Below are 16,181 nucleotides of genomic sequence, written 5' to 3'. Positions count from 1 at the left end.
TCAATATTGCAGCAAAAATCTCCAGATTAGATTACTAGGTCATATGGTCACACAGTCGCAATGGTGTAAATGTGCCAAACCATAAGTATAAATGTGCTAAAGTATACGTGTAAAATGAATAACCGTGTCCATGACGAAACGCGTAAGGCGGAGTCATGTACACTACGTCATTTCCGGTTTCTAGAGCAGTGGGTGGAACGCAGCTGGCACGCACGCCGTGAAACCCATGCTCTGGTTATACATACTGTCACTTATCAGTTGCTGTTTTTATTACACCGGATTGGTGTTTTTGCATTCTGTATGTTTTTATGAACATTTTTACAATAAATCAGTCTTTTTGGTAATACACTATGGGAGCGCTTTTTGTCTGTCCACATGAGGAATGTTTAGTGCCATTAGCCACCACTTTTTTCTATTGGATACCGAGTGGAGTGTGAAGTGACTATTGCCCAGCTGTATACAAGGACCCACTGTATGGAGACATCAGGACCTGATCATACATGCAAAATATCCCTGCAGGGGTTATAGGATCTGGTGAGTGGGGACACTTGAGGGGGAGCACGGAAGTCACCTTCTATATGCTGTGATATAGCACTACCTCACTCCGGAACTGTATGGAGATACCTCTTGAACATTGCCTTATATAAATGAATAAACTTCCTGATGGGCATATAGCTTTGAACTTTATTCTAAAGACAGTTGCTAAACAACATCAACTTTATATGTGCTTGGCTGCTGGAACTAATCTCACATTGGTCACGTACCTGGTTTTATGCACATGTGATCTTTTTGATTTTTGTTGTATTTATTTCTTTACTAATTATGTAACACTGTTATTCATTTTACTTTAGCACATTTATACTTACATTTTATCATTTCAGAAACTCCCTAGGGAGTTTTTTTTAGGGGGGGCTGCAACCTTTACTGTAACCTACCTAAAGCGCAGATTATTCATTTATAAAATTATTTTCATGCTGAGCCAATCGAAATGGCCACACAGTTGATGACAGTTAAAATGTCAAATGGCTTTGGTGTGCCACTTTGAAGGCAATCAGCTACACTTGATTGAGCTTACAGGTAATTTTTTTTTGGGGGGGGGGGATTCCTTTTTCCAACTCCTTTTTTTTTTTTCTGACATGTTGGTGTTTTATCTTTCATTTGGATGCTATACATTGCAAATAGTAAATACAGCTAAATAAAACCAAAAAATGTGCCCGTCAGGCAAAGCAACAAAGTGTGATTATTTTAAAGGGGTGCGATTCTTTTCCATACCCACTGTCTGGTCTTTCTCTCAATCTTCATTACATACAGGTGGTGGTGTTACTAGTGTACAGGAGATGGTGTGGAAGGAAGACAACATGTTTGATTTTAGTTCAACTCACACAAAATTTAAAATGAAACTTAATTTCTTTCAAGATTGGCATGTGGTTTCGTGACTTGCTAAACTGTTTTTAGCTTGAAAAATAAAAACAAATGCAGCCATCACATGTAAGGACTGGTAAGTGCAATACATTTAAATGTTTTGCTTTTGGGTTTAGATATTCTTTAAAATGGTCTATACACTATTAACTATTCTCATCACACGTTGCATGGCTCAAGCCTATACAGATATGTAGCTATCTGCAGTGTTTAACCCTGAAGACAGACGCCTGCCCTGCACTCTCAAATAGAACAGCAAGTCAATTTACTTCGTCTGACAACCAATTTAGCTACACACAAAAGTGTGTTAGGCAGTCATTGTGTTTTGTGTTCTAGGGTGACACAAAAGGGGCATCCTGTACACAACACTAAGCAAAGCATTCAATTAGCAAGACATGAAAGGTGCCTGCAGTGTGTGGCTGACCTAGATGCCGGGGAATCAAGTGGTCTCCCAGCCAGCTTTAATATTTTCATATTCTTTGATTTAATAATTTGTATTTCAACTGCACCAAAAAAACAATTGTCAAACTAATGAAGTAGCAGCTTCTCTACTGCCCTTAAAGCAAAACTTCATTGTACCATCTCCTAGTACTATACACGCTCCTTTTCCCCACCTCTCCATTTAGCTGTTGGAAATGCAGAAAGAGAGCACTGTGTCCAAGTTACACTAGTGGAGCTTACACTGAAGTTGAACTGCCTTCCTGCCCTATGTGACAACCCTGGACCAATCAATAGAGCCATTTCCTGTTACTCAATGGTAGGAAGTAACAGGTATTTTTTCATCTTACATTGCATAGTTGCTAATAGTCTTGATTTAGCCAGGACATTCACGGAATTCAGACCCATGTCCCAGTCTGAGCATGTCCCAGCCAAAGTTCATTAAAATTGTTTTTGTCCCAGGCAGGGGCAAGCTGGGCCGGGGTGTCTGATCCTCCGTAAGAAAAGTCGCACCGCTCCGTCGTCACCCGGTGTCATCCCCAACTGCCCACATAGTAAGCTGGGTGGGCTAGTAGTTGGAACTGGGTGATGGAGAGAGAGGGATGGATGTATCAGACAACCTGAGTCAGCTACTGGCTGAGGAGGTAGCGGGAGACGTGCTGCAGCACGTCTCAGCCAATGAGTGCGCTGTCCAAGCTTCCTGTCCCAACCAATGGGTGCGTTGGCACTACCATCAGCCGTGTGCATGGAGCCATGCTATGGACGTTACAGATTCAGGTGAGGAAGAAAAGGGCTACGAACATTACTGTAAATCGGTCAAGAACAAAGTGTAGCAGCAGTGTCTCTCTCTCTCTGGAACTTTACATTACATGTGCTGTCTCCCTCTACCCCTCTTTCTTACTCTCCCTCTGTCCCTCCATCCCTCTTTCTCTCTCCCTCCATCCTTCTTTCTCTTTTTTTCACCCCTATATGTTACCACATTCTACACTATGCAAGTCATCTCAGACTATTTAACCACACACCCCTTTAAGCCACACATTATTTAATATACTTGAAACCACGCTTTGCAAGACCCATTTTTTTTAAACTTCACTAGACCACACCTACAAATGGATGTCCCGACCCCAATTAAAATACTCCACCTACAGCCAAAAAAGTGTCTCTAAATTTTTTTGGGGGAATGTTGGAAACCATGCCATTGCCTTCACAGAGTTGGTGAGGAAGTAAAAGATAAAGATGTGCCGCTGGGGGGGGGGGGGGGGGGGGGGGATTGTTATAAATCAGACCTGTTGCATTTACTTTAAAGTGCTGTTACATTCATTGGTCTTTCATGACTTTACTCCCAAACCTCACACGAGCTGCTGCATTACAAACACAGCGGCTGGTATGCAATGCAGTCCGGCGGGGTCACTGCAGTGCCGTTACACCAGTCTTGCCACATCCCACTGTTTGCCTTTTTTAACAAACTTTTTTGAAATTTAAAGGAATTGTAAACCCTTGTATATTCCAGATGAAGTGACGGGCCTCAGGCAATACACAGATGATCTCAAATCATCCTACATACATTGTACCTGTTCATCCGCAGTCTTCTCTACATCAGATAAAAGTGAAAAATGTATAAAGCTTGACAGAGAGCTGAAGTTACACTCTGCAGAGCTCAGGGAGGAGAACTCAGACAGCGGATTGAAGGAAAGGAACACACCCACCTTCACACAGCACACAGGAGCAGAGCTGAGGCTGTTAATCAGCTAGAGGCCCTTCCCCTGTCACCTTTTTTTCTTGGTGTCAGGAAAATTGGCAGAAGTGCTTCACGCTGATAGCAGAGCAGGCAGAAATAACACTTTGTGCTCTGGATTGAGGTACACACTATGGAGAAATTTGCTTTGTTCATATTTCAGGTCTATACTTTACAACCACTTTAACACAGTTACATTTAATTAGATTCAATTGGCCACCTCTCAGTGCGAGAAGGTGATATGCCTAGCACTGCAGCAAGTGGATTTTTTTTTTAGCACACCCGCCACAGCGCAGTGGTGTGAACTGGGCACATAGGAGACCAAGATTTTCGTCTTGCAGTGAAACTGAACTGGAATACTCATAAATTACAGTCCCACCACACCTGGTATGAATGTGTTTTCATGCATGCCTGTTCCTGCTCTACCAAGGACTCCAGTGTCCATTGATAATCTTACCCAATTTAATTTAAACAACTGTTTTCACATTGTGCACTTGCACTATTGTTTAATACAAGTTCAGTAGTACACAGTTACTATTCATTTATCTGAAAATGGATAAGTAATTTCTAATGCTTGGCAGTTGTATTGACTTTTTGAAAGATAATGCTGAGCACTGCATTCTACACATTTCTATTAAACTGTACAACTTATGGGGATGTTTTGGCCTACTGTATGCGTACAGACGCAATGGACTTGCACATATTGGCATTTCCAATCGATACAGAAAAAGTTTCCATTTTCATTTTACTAGATCAATTCCAAGAAACTGTATAGAAAAGTGTATGCATAAAACAGCTTTTCATGGTAATGCAACTCTAATTGTTGAAATAGAAAAAAATTAAATAGTTTTATCTTGCAGTTTTTATTGTATAGTTTCAAAATGTAATTTTTTAGTCTTGGGAATATGATATCATTCATATAGCACAATTGACAATAAGGTTTGCAGTCTAAAGACCCGAATACTTTTACTACTGTAACATCAGAGCTTCATTGGTAAACTTACAAATATCATAAAATATGAAAACCACATATACTAAAAATAAACCATGAACATAAAAAGTAAAACTGATGGGGGGGAAATAAAGGTAATACAGGTGCATCTCATAAAATTAGAATATATCATTAAAAAGTTAATTTCAGCAATTCAATTCAAAAAGTAAAACTCATATTTTAAAAAGATGCGTTGTACTCAAAGTGATATATTTCAAACATTTCTTGCTTTTAATTTTGATTATGGCTTACAGCTAATAAAAACCCAAAGTTCAGGATCTCAGAAAATTATAATTATTACAGAAGACTAATTTAAAAAAAAAAAGAAGGATTTTTAATACAGAAATTTTGGTTTACTGAAAAGTCCATGTACAGTATAGTATGCACTCAATACTTGGTCGGGGCTCCTTTTGCATGTATAACTGCATCAATGTGGCCTTACTTCACATTGGACCTCATGCTACTTGTATTCTGTGCCTCTCCTCCAGACTCAGAGACCTTGATTTCCAAATGAAATGAAAACATTTTCCACAGTCCATGATGATTTGGGGAGCCATGTCATCTGCTGGTGTTGGTCCACTGTGTTTTTAAAGTCCAAAGTCAGCACAGCCCTCTACCAGGAAATGTTTGCTTTCCCCTGCTGACCAGGTTTATGGAGATGCCGATTTCATTTTCCATGTGGGCATCTGCCCACATGGCTAAAATTACCAATACCTGGTTTATTGATCATGATATCACCATGCTTCATTGGCCAGCAAACTCGCCTGACCTAAACCCCATAGAAAATCTGTGGGGTGATGTCAAGAGGGAGATGAGACCAGACCCAACAACGCAGACGAGCTGAAGGCCACCATCAAAGCAACCTGGGCTTCCATTACACCTCAGCAGTGCCACAGGCTGATCGCATCCATGCCATGCCTCATCGATGCAGCAATTCATGCAAAAGGAGCCCCTACCAAGTATTGAGTGCATACTGAACTGTACATACTTTTCAGTAAGCCAACATTTCTGTATTAAAAATCCTTTTTTTCTTTTATTGGTGTTAAGTAATTTTATAGTTTTTATAGTCGCTACGGAGTCCGCCAGCTCAGCAGGAGATCTGTCCGCTGATCTCCACTGAGCCGGCGGATGGCAAGACCCTCTCTGCGCGGGGAGGGGCTTGTGCAGCGCCGCTGTCTCCTATGGAGCGATCTGATGAAAACGGACAGCATGTCCGTTTTCATCAGATCTTACCCGATCCGATATGGAAGGATGGGGACGTATCACCATACATCTGATTTTGGCGGATCAGGTCAGATGTCAGCGGACACGACTCTGCTGACATCCGACGCTCCATGGAGCTGTATGGAGCGGCCGTTCAGGTCCACCGTCAAAACTGACAGGCGGACCTGAACAGTCCGATCGTGTGAAAGGGGCCATAGTGTTAAGGTCACAGTAAGGGTCAGAGGTCAAGGTTAAAGATCGGGGATTATTTTAGGTGGAATGTAAAAAAAAAATCAAAAATCAAATAAACACACACACACACACACATGGTATCACACAAGGTATCACGAAGATAGGATTATTTTGAATTGTTCTTTGGTGGTAGGTTATGGTAATAGCAAGAAATATACAGCCAAAAAATAAAAGTAAAATAAATAATAATAATTTTCGGCCAGTTTGCCTTAAAAAAGAGAGATTGATTGATATATATATATATATATATATATATATATATATATATATATATATATATATATATATATATATATATATATATATATATATATATCAGGAGATATCCCTTAGCATTTACCACGAAATGAAAGCCCAATTTGTCCTGGAAAAAAAAAAGAAGAACATAAGGTAGAATTCACCTCTTTACAAAGTAGCTGTGATCATATGCACAGTTTTACTAACACATGTCAAAAGTAACAAAATTGGGTCTGGCCATTCAGGTTTATTTTACCCTCTGTCATGAAGGAGTTTAGCTATTGATCTCTGTAAACAATAAGCTTTTAAAAGCAGGTTGTAAAAATAAATAGTGAAAGCATATAAAAATGAAATCTAAAAGTTCTACTAGTTGGCTAGATTGATGGATCCAATGTCTCGTGACACAGCACATAATTTAACATGAATACAAGTCCTATTATTGCGAATTTCAGGCATTAAATTCCCTTCCTCAAGGTTTTTGGAGGGAACAATAAAATACACAGTACAAGGTCTTCATAAACTGAATCTGCCACAAAGCAAAAAGCATTTGGACATGCAGAAGGTCAGTATTTTGATACAGTAACAGGTTTTCACCAATCCTGAATAATGTTACATCACTCTAGATGTGGCCATAATATCAGTATCCCAATGCAAAACAGTGTCCTTAGCTTCTGGCTCTAAACAGCTATCTGCTTTGAAGTCCGATTTAAACAAGAGGAACATTTTTTATTGCAGTCAATGGTGCAACGACAGCGAGTGTCACCATGTCCCTCCTCTTTTATCCAAATGTGATATTGCCCCCTCGTTATGTTTGATTTACATGTATGGCTAACCGTCGCGGTGCCCCCCGCATCCGCCCTTCTTCCCTGTTTGTCCCCGTGTTTGGGCTTATGGGCGGGGACGTCTGACGTGAATTACATCATGACGCCACACTTCCCATTACCGCCCTCTCCCCTGCTCTGTGTTTGCGGCCGCGTCTGGCGTGATGCTTTGCTGTCTACTCCAACCCCCTCTCTACCTCCGTTCTTGCGGCTATAGGCAGTGATCTTCATTACGCCCCGCCTCTCGCCCATGCCTCCTCCCTCTCCTCTCCTACTTAAGCACCATCGCCGATCGGCCTTCTGTCATGGCAGACGGCGATGATGCATGTCTGGAGGAATGTGCTGAGGTAGGTGCCTCTACAGTAATATGTCCCAGTTTAAGTAAATTGTTATGGGACTAATACCTTATGTTAGATATTTAACTGTTTATTTACAGAAAATAACTACATTGAGGCCATTTTACTCTTGAAGTCTGCTACGCTATTGGTGATTTCTCTGTTGAAGATTTGTTGGCTTTTGAGTTAAGGGGATCTAGTAGGAGGGTTGCTATGGGGTTTTATATCGTAGGGATTTGACTATCTATTTTAATTTCATTCATTTTCCATATATATCATTTTTATTTTAGAATTGGGGAGGGTTTTCCTGGTGGCTTCTCTGTCTGCACTTGGGTGGCGCCCTTCGGATCTGGTGGGATTATTGGGGGGACCCCACTCTCTGTATGTGTCTTTTGACCCTCGTCGGGTTATCCTTGGCCTCACTGGGGGACGCGCTGGTTCAGCTATGGGTCCTTACAGTGCCGTGATGGGTATGATCCAGATAATTTTGATTGTTATTTGTATGTACCAATAACTGATGCACTAATGTATAATAGCCTAAAATGTTGTTATTTTTATCATATAGTATGACTACTCATAGATACTAGCCCCTGACGAAGGGACTGCGTCCCAAAACGCGTAGAGCTTTACTGGATCCTCGCGGGAATCCACGCACTAATATCTATGCACTGTTCATGTGTTTTTATTCATATGTATATGTGTGAATTAATAAATTATCATTATAATATTACTACTATTGTGTCGTTGCCCCTAAAGTCCCAACTTTTTTTGGGGGGGGGGGTTCTTTCCCATTTCATACATTTTTAAAGTGTTTACCTCTAACACTACAGTAAGTGGGGAGAAATATACTCATGCCAATGAATAAATACAAAAATATACATTAGAGGCAAAAAGTGGGACTTTAAAAAGGCATTGCATCTCAAGAAACATGCGTTTGTCAGGGCCGGAGTGGTAGACAGGACTAGGAGGTCACCAGCACCATATTTACTGGCCTGATTCTGCAGTTTTATACTGATCCAAGCAGTATTCAGTATCTTTTGGAATGCCTAGAGCAGGGGTGCCCAACCTTTTGAAGAGCAAGGGCCACTTAAGCAACTTGGTAACCAGTCGCGGGCCATAATGAGCGGAGCGGGCAGATGACAGGTCACGGCTACTCTATAGGCTCTCCCATCCACCCAGATGGAAGGGGACAAATTCCCTTCTGTTTTTTTGATTGGAGGTAGGTGGGCGTAAACAGACATCTGTAGCTCTATAGAGGTGAATTGAAGGTCCCATTTGGTCGGGCTGATGAAAAGGGCCTAAGACTGCTTTCACACTGATGTGCTGCGGTTTACCCACACTGCGGGTGCATTGTAGTGCACCTGTGTCTATCCTGCGGGTTAGCTGAACTTTGCCATAGACACTGCCTGTGGCAAAAGCCGGCGCTGTAGAGGAAGCATCGGCTTATGGGGCTTTGCTCCGCAGCCACTTTCTTCCCCCACCACCATGTCATTCACAACACTTATGCTGTGGTATGGCACGTTGACAACCTGCGATCTGGGCTTGCTAAACCGCCATTCCAGAGCAGGAGGTCGCAGGCCACATCAGAGGGCTCCGCGGGCCACATGTGGCCCCCGGGCCACTGGTTGGCCACCCCTGGCCTAGAGGCTTTGCACCTTACTTGATTAATTCTGATAGCCATGTTCATTCTGTTTTGGAACAGAAGTATTTTTGATAGTATTAATTCTACACCCTCTGCACTTTTTGTTGGGAGAGGGATTAATATCATTACTCTTATAATACTACATAAATGATTATTATTATTATTATTTTAGGACTTATAGGCTTTACCAAGTTGTTCCTGGCCATTACTTATGTTGCATTAAACGATATACATTTATTTTTCAGAATGTGGTATGTGCATCGTTGACATCTGTCCCTCCAGTGATATCCATTGGTTGAGATGTTTACCTCCTCTGCTGACGGGTTATTTGATACCATCTTCTGGTATTGATGCTCCCATATTCTGTAAGTTTATCTATCTATGCCCCATGTTAATATTAAAGACGAGATGCAATGCCATTCTGTTCATAGGTTATCAACAATTACCTTTTTTTGCTATTTTACAGCACCCCACTCCTGAAGAAGCATTAGGCAAAAATTTGTTGTTTGGCTTAATCCGCAACTACCGTATTATAATCTGATTGCTGTTAGGGGTGCAACGGATCGTGCCCGATCCGCGATCCGAACGCGTCGACCTGTTTGGATCGGCACAGTATGCGATCTGCGGACCGCACCGCCGCCGCGGCCCTAGGAAAGACCGCGGCTTCGGCCTAGCTCCGGAGCGGTCAGCCATCTTGGTACACTCGGCGGCGGTGCGCGCTGACGTCATCACCCCTCCCTCTGCTCGTGGATTTTTTCTATTTTGTAAGAGCGCGCTGCGCCGCTGACTCTGCATGCAACCTGAGTACAGTGAGATGGACCGAGTACATCAGTACAGTGAGTTGGCTAATGGCTTAATAGCCATTAGCCAACTCACTGTACTGATGTACTCGGTCTAGTAAAACAGTAACACTGTAATTACCATTTTTGCCACTGTAATAATAGTCATAGCCAACATTGCCCCCACACTAGTAAACCGTAACACTGTGTGTATAGCCATTTTCCCCACTGTAATCAGTGGGGAAAATGGCTATACACACAGTGTTACTGTTTACTAGTGTGGGGGCAATGTTGGCTATGACTATTATTACAGTGGGAAAAATGGCAATTACAGTGTTACTGTTTTACTAGTGTGGGGGCAATGTTGGCTATGGCTATTAATAATAGCCATAGCCAACATTGCCCCCACACAAGTAAAACAGTAACACTGTAATTGTCATTTTTCCCACTGTAATGGTCCCAAAATTGTCCGATGTGTCCGCCATAATGTCGCGGTCACGAAAAAAAATCGCTGATCGCCGCCATTAGTAGTAAAAAAAAATATTTATAAAAATGTAAAAAAAGACAAAACTTTTGTTTGTCTTGTGTTTTTTTTTTTTTTACTGATGGATCCGAGGATCGATCCGATCCGTGAGTTTTTTGATCCGTTGCATCCCTAATTGCTGTATATGTACACTGAATATTTGGTTATCACGTGTGGCTTATTCTCATACCCAAAGTGTTTGGATCGAACTTATGGATTGGCCACTAGAGGGAGTGAACAAAACCATACTAATGTTCACTACATATGTTTTATTACCTCGGATATTATTCTTTATATTGTCTGCATTAATAAAAATGTGCACTTTTTACAATTGCTCGTTGTTTCGCAAGAGGTAATACCTATATAAAGTCCCACTTTCTGCCCCTTGTATATTAATGAGAGAGGAGGAGCTAGACCTAAGTTTAGCATCTTCTTTTTTATGCCCCAGTTGTCATTTGTACATTTATTGTTGTTGGTTGATATCACAGATGTAGAATAAGTAGATTTATTTAGCCATATCATGACTATTCAACATATATTTCAATGTTTCTCTTCATTATCCTAAATGATAAAGAAGCACATTGTTTTTATTTCCATATTTTTTTGCGGAAGTAATGGTAGATTCATTTATTTTAAAATAAACTTGTAGGGAGAAATATGGAGTTTGCCATTACCGAATTTACCCTCTAAAATGGCAATATTCTCGGTATCATGCTAATAATATGGATTTAATACTTTCTGAGGCACAGACATTGAATACGTACGATGATTAGGAATCCTGCCTTTGGTTTGTACATGCTTGTTCTTTGTTGTGAGTGACTTTAATTGACAGAGCCTTTTCAGAAGGAGGTAGAAATGCCAGGCCTTATTTTTTTTTTCTAATAAAAAGTACAGGTTTTCTTAAGAAGATAGCAGAGCTTCATAGCATAATTAGCTTTTTAGTTCATTTTGGCCAACTCACTGTAATCTGAGTTGTTGTACTGACTCATGTAAAACACAAGTAACTTTAGCTTAAGAGCACAAGCACTGAATAACCAGCATGGGAACTCAGGAAATATATATATATATATATATATATATATATATATATATATATATATATATATATATATATATATATATAAAAAATCAGTTTTGTAAGTGTTGTGAGCAAGCACAATAACTCCATAGCAAACTAGCAGATGAAATAAAGCCAAGGGGAAAAATGGCTACACGGAACAAAAGGCAGCACCAGGGCTTGCGATGAGGAAACGTACAAGTCATGCCTTTGGTTCAACAGTTATAATAACAAAACACAGATAAATTGGGGAAAACACGCTACAGGAATCAGAATTTAGTACAAACAAGGTTTTTTTTCCCCTTTGTGAAAATAATAGTCAGTCATACATATCATAAGTTTGTTTAACCACTTAAGCCCCGGACCAAAATGCAGCTAAAGGCCAGGTTTTGCGATTCGGCACTGCGTCGCTTTGACAAAAAGGGAGAAAATATGGTTGTCCTTGGCTATATACAGTATCTCACAAAAGTGAGTACACCCCTCAAATTTTTGTAAATATTTTATTATATCTTTTCATGGGACAACACTGAAGAAATTACACTTTGCTCCAATGTAAAATAGTGAGTGTACAGCTTGTTTAACAGTGTAAATTTTCTGACCCCTCAAAATAACTCAACACACAGCCATTAATGTCTAAACTGCTGGCAAGAAAAGTGAGTACACCCTTTAAGTGAAAATGTTCAAATTGGGCCCACAGTGTCAATATCGTGTGTGGCCACCATTATTTTCCAGCACTGCCTTAACCCTCTTGGGCATGGAGTTCCCCAGAACTTCACATGTTGCCACTAGAGTCCTCTCCCACTCCTCCATGACGACATCACGGAGCTGGTGGATGATGGAGACCTTGCGCTCCTCCACCTTCCGTTTGAGGATGCCCCACAGATGCTCAATAGGGTTTAGGTCTGGAGACACGCTTAGTCAGTCCATCACCATTACCCACAACTTCTTTAGCAAGGCAGTGGTCGTCTTGGAGGTGTGTTTGGGGTCGTTATGTTGAAATACTACCCTGCAGACCAGTCTCCAAAGGGAGGGGATCATGCTCTGCTTCAGTATATTCAGTAGAGGCTTCCTTCTAGGATGACAAGCCATGCAGACTAATTTGATGCAGTGTGCGGCGTATGGTCTGAGCACCGACAGGCTGACCCCCCACCCCTTCAACCTCTGCAGACATGCTGGCAGCACTCATAAGTCTATTTCCCAAAGACAACCTCTGGATATAAGCACGTGCACTCAACTTCTTTGGTCGACCATGGCGAGGTCTGTTCTGAGTGGAACCTGTCCTGATAAACCGCTGTATGGTTTTGGCCACCGTGCTGCAGCTCAGTTTCAGGGTCTTGGCAAACTTCTTATAACCTAGGCCATCTTTATGTAGAGCAATACATTTTTTTTTCAGATCCTCAGAGTTCTTTGCCATGAGGTGCCATGTTCAACGTCCAGTGATTCATAATTACAATATTTTACAGCTAATAATGGAGATTTCACGTAAACCCATAAGGCAACAGAGTGTTAACACCAAATTTAACACACCTGTTCCCCATTCACACCGAGACCTTGTAACACCAACAAGTCACATGACACCAGGGAGGGAAGATAGCCAATTGGGCCCAATTTGGACATTTTCACTTAGGGGTGTACTCACTTTTCTTGCCAGCAGTTTAGACATTAATGGCTGTGTGTGGAGTTATTATGAGGGGACAGCAAATTTACACTGGTATACAAGCTGTACACTCACTACTTTACATTGTAGCAAAGTGTAATTCCTTCAGTGTTGTCACATGAAAAGATATAATAAAATATTTACAAAAATGTGGAGTGTACTCACTTTTGTGAGATACTGTAGGAAGCTTTGTTGCTGCCTAGCAATGCAGGCACAGTGATGGAGGGAAGTGGGTTGCATCCAGGCGGCAGCTGTCAATCATGTTAGCGACTTGCTGTGCACAGTGACAATTGATGGGAATGACGTGACTGGGGGTGAAATGATTGACACAGAGAAGATTGATGATTTAGATTCAAATATTTTTCCCATATACTCAGAGCCCACCAGAGGATCCTCACAAATTACACTTTTATACATGGCAAAGTAAAAATTACTCTTATTAAGGGCACACAGTCATCACCCCAAACATATTCCCCAAAGCAGTTCTCTGTAATAGATAACGTATTATACTAGCCTCTGGTGACAGATAAGGTATTATGTCTACTGACTTTATTCTGTTAGTGCCTCTATCAGACTTTTCAGCATTTTCAGAATTGTTAGAAGCCTGTGTGCAACTAAAACCTCAGTTTTTAACATGAATTGTTAGGATCAATTTGGTCGGTTGGAGAAAAGTGTCACTAAGGCCTCGTACACATGACAGAATCCATCAAGAAACTTGGTGGCAGAGCTTTTTTGCAGAGGAAAACGGTCGTGTGTATGTTTTTCGTCGAGAACACTGTTGTGGAACTCGACGAGAAACAAGTTCTCTTTTTCCTCGTCGGGAGTCTCAATTTCCTCATCGTGTTTCTCGTCGGGCTGGTTTACGACGAGAAACACGTTCGTGTGTATGCTTAGAAACCCGCACATGCTCAGAATAAAGTATGAGACGGGAGCGCACCTTCGGTAAAAGTAGGGTTTGTAATGGAGATAGCACATGCGTCACGCTGGAACAGACTGAAAAGGGCGAATCGTCTCTCACCAAACTTTTACTTAACACGCAGTAACATGAGATTGGCAAAAGCAGCCCCAAGGGTGGCGCCAGTGGAATCAAACTTCCCCCTTATAGTGCCGTTCTACGTATTGTACATCACCGCGTTTGAGAACAACGAGATTTTGTCTTGACAGTGTGTACGCAAAGAAAGCTTGTCAAGATTCTCGACAAGCCTAACAAGGAACTCGTCGAGGAAAACAATGTTTCATTTACGACGAGTTCCTCGGTCGTGTGTACGAGGCCTTACAGTTTTGTGTTCAGATGAAAATTAAGTTTACAGATCTATACTAATTTTAGACCTTTTGGTTAACTTGACTACAACTCAATAATTTGTCAGTAGGGTCTGGGAACTAGGAATGTGCGCATTTCTAATTAACATTCTCATGGGAAACTGTGCAGGACTTGCTTCTAAAAGCCAAGTACACACGGGCCGCATTGGCTAGTTCAACAGAAACCGGCCGACATTCAGCCCGTGTGTCCCCGCAGCCAGACTGACAGAAGATGGCTGGTCGGCCCGTTTCTGTCGAAGGGTCATGAACTAAAAAGGTCTGACAATCGGCTCCCGATCAGCGCTCAGGAGTGTTCTGGCGGGGGGACCGTCCCCCTGTCAGAACATAATAGCACAACAGGGGAGATCGCTGTACTAACATCAGATTCTTCATACAGCCACTCCAACTTGTCAGTTGGAAAAAAAAAAAACAGTAGTGTGTACGAGGCTTTAGTAGATAGGGTTTCTAACAGGAGGGTTATTGTTGATGTCTATAGCCACGTATATAATTTTTCAAGTACATCATTAAAAAACATATTTTTTTTACTTTTACTGGCTTTCCCCTCTAAAAAATAAATAAATAAAAAAAATTAAAGTGTTTTGAATGCTTGCAGCATTTTTTCCTTCCCATATATTATTTATATAGCTGCCAGGGAAGAAGCAAAAGGACATCTGAGTCTGCTGGAGCAGCTGACATATTCAAAATGGGGGCACCCAGCAACAGTCTTTGGGCTTTTGGAAGTCTACACAAGGAACCTTTTTACAAGTAAAAACATGTATAAAATATGCACGTATAACTTTTTTATGTTTTAAACAGAAACGCACATATAATCATAGGAGATGATTGTTGTTAAATAAATCTTCTGGCGACAGGGTCTATTTATGTTTGCTGTAAAACACAAATGGCTCCTCCAGGCTATGACAGTGTATTGCTCAACAACATACAGATCACAACTAATGACTATTATTTCATTGACCAGCACAGCTTCCCATAATAAGTGGCTCTTTTTGATCTTGTAGCACCAGATGTGAGCACACCCTACTGAATGCTAGAAAAAAAAAAAGACCATTTACCATAGCTAATAGCATATGTTGGCAAAAAGAGAAAAGACAAGGACGGTTCTCTATATGTAGAAGTACTTTTTAAGGACTGTACTTGAGAGTATTAAAAAAAAAAAAAAAATACTGGCACAAGAATACCGGAAAAATGCATGGCTTGGATTTGATTGCTTATTTTCATGCATGCAAAGTACTGTCTGACAAATACATTCTGCTGAACCACACATAGGAGAAGGAGGAAATGTATTTTACCTCTGTGTATTATTATTGTGAACTGATTCATATATGTGAAATACTGTGTGCACAAAAGGAACAGAGGGCCAGATTCACAGTCCGGCGGCGCAGCGTAACATAACCGATTTACATTACACCGCCACAAATTTTCTATCTAAGTGCCCGATCCACAAAGCACTTACCTGGAAATTTGCGGCGGTGTATCGTAAATCCGTCCGGCGCAAGGCGGGCCAATTCAAATGGGACGGGTACCATTTAAATTAGGCGCGCTCCCGCGCCGGACGTACTGCGCATGCTCCCGAAGCAAATTTCCCGACGTGCTTTGCGCAAAATTACGACGCGCCAACGTTTTGTGAATCGCAACGTGAAAAAAAGACTTGCGCCGGGAAAAAAAAAAAATTCAAAAGCGACGCGGGAAAGACGGGTATACTTTTACATGGTGGAGTAATTTTCCACTTTGTAAAAGGTGCCCTATCTTTGCGACGGCAAACTAACACTTGC

The 16,181-nt window shown here is 41.3% G+C and overlaps 1 protein-coding gene and 1 long non-coding RNA gene across 3 annotated transcripts in view; one reads left to right on the top strand and one right to left on the bottom strand.

Annotated features, from left to right (window-relative positions):
- Positions 1–15,522, top strand: part of LOC120946668 — a 50,732-nt gene extending 35,210 nt beyond the window's left edge. Inside the window, exons 2-3 of the long non-coding RNA XR_005750779.1 lie at positions 9,319–9,438; positions 15,034–15,522. This is a non-coding gene — a long non-coding RNA (uncharacterized LOC120946668). The remainder of the gene's footprint in view (positions 1–9,318; positions 9,439–15,033) is intronic.
- Positions 1–16,181, bottom strand: part of PTBP3 (polypyrimidine tract binding protein 3) — a 188,373-nt gene that overhangs the window by 129,087 nt on the left and 43,105 nt on the right. The gene's annotated exons all lie outside the window — the stretch shown is intronic.

This window comes from Rana temporaria, chromosome 1, assembly GCF_905171775.1.
Source record: "Rana temporaria chromosome 1, aRanTem1.1, whole genome shotgun sequence".
NCBI lineage: Eukaryota > Metazoa > Chordata > Amphibia > Anura > Ranidae > Rana > Rana temporaria.
The sequence above is the reverse complement of the archived record's forward strand: the minus strand, read 5'-3'. Positions and strand labels throughout refer to the sequence as shown.